This window comes from Dipodomys ordii, unplaced genomic scaffold (assembly GCF_000151885.1).
Source record: "Dipodomys ordii isolate 6190 unplaced genomic scaffold, Dord_2.0 Scaffold210, whole genome shotgun sequence".
Classification (NCBI taxonomy): domain Eukaryota; kingdom Metazoa; phylum Chordata; class Mammalia; order Rodentia; family Heteromyidae; genus Dipodomys; species Dipodomys ordii.
In genome coordinates, this window is record NW_012267426.1 from 429947 (window position 1) to 430882 (window position 936).

The window sequence follows — 936 nt, forward strand, 5'->3', positions numbered from 1 at the left end:
CGCGAGCAGCAGCAGCAGAAGCAGCAGCGCGGGCAGCGCCATGGCGGCCGCGGGGCCGGGGAAAAACGCACGCAGGGCGCTGATTGGCCGAGGGGAGAATATGGACGGCGGGAGCAGCGAATAGGAGCCGCAGGGAGGCGGGGAGAGGCGAAGAAACGGACCTCGCGCTGTGATTGGTCGAGAGAAGGTTGATGGACAAGAGGAAAAATGAATAGGAGCCGCAGGGAGGCGGGGAGAGGCGAGAAAACGCAGCTCGGACTGTGATTGGTCGAAAGGAGGAGGATTGACAGCAGGAGAAAGCGAATAACAGACGCAGGGAGGCGGGGAGAAGCGAAGAAACGCAGCTAGGAGTGTGATTGGTCGAGAGAAGGTTGATTGACAGCAGGAGAAAGTGAATAACAGCTGCAGGGAGGCGGGGAGAAGCGCAGAAACGCATCTCGTGCTCTGATTGGTCGGGAAAAGGTTGATTGACAGCAGTACGAACGAATGCGCGCAGCAGTGAGGCGGGGAGAAGCGCAGGACCGCAACAAAGGCGCTCATTGGTCGAGAGAAGGGTGATTGATAGCAGGAAAAGGCAATAAGAGCCCGAGGGAGGAGGGGAGAAGCGCAGGGAAGCATCACGCGCTCTCATTGGACGAAAGGGGCTGAATGACAGCAGGAAAATTCAATGCACGCAGCAAGGGGAGGCGGGAGGATAAAGGACGCAGAGGGGCGGCCTCAGGCACGCATCGCAAGCTCTCATTGGTCCAGAGGGGCCGGATAGACAGGAGGGAGATCCAATGAGTGCAGCAGGAACAGACAGGAGGGCTGAAGGACTCAGAGCGAGCTCTCATTGGGTTATACGGGCCTGAGAGACGGCAGGGACAGCCGAGGACCGCAGGAGGGAGGGGCGGGAGCGCTCGGGGACGCGGCGCGCGCTCTCATTGGCCCGGAGGG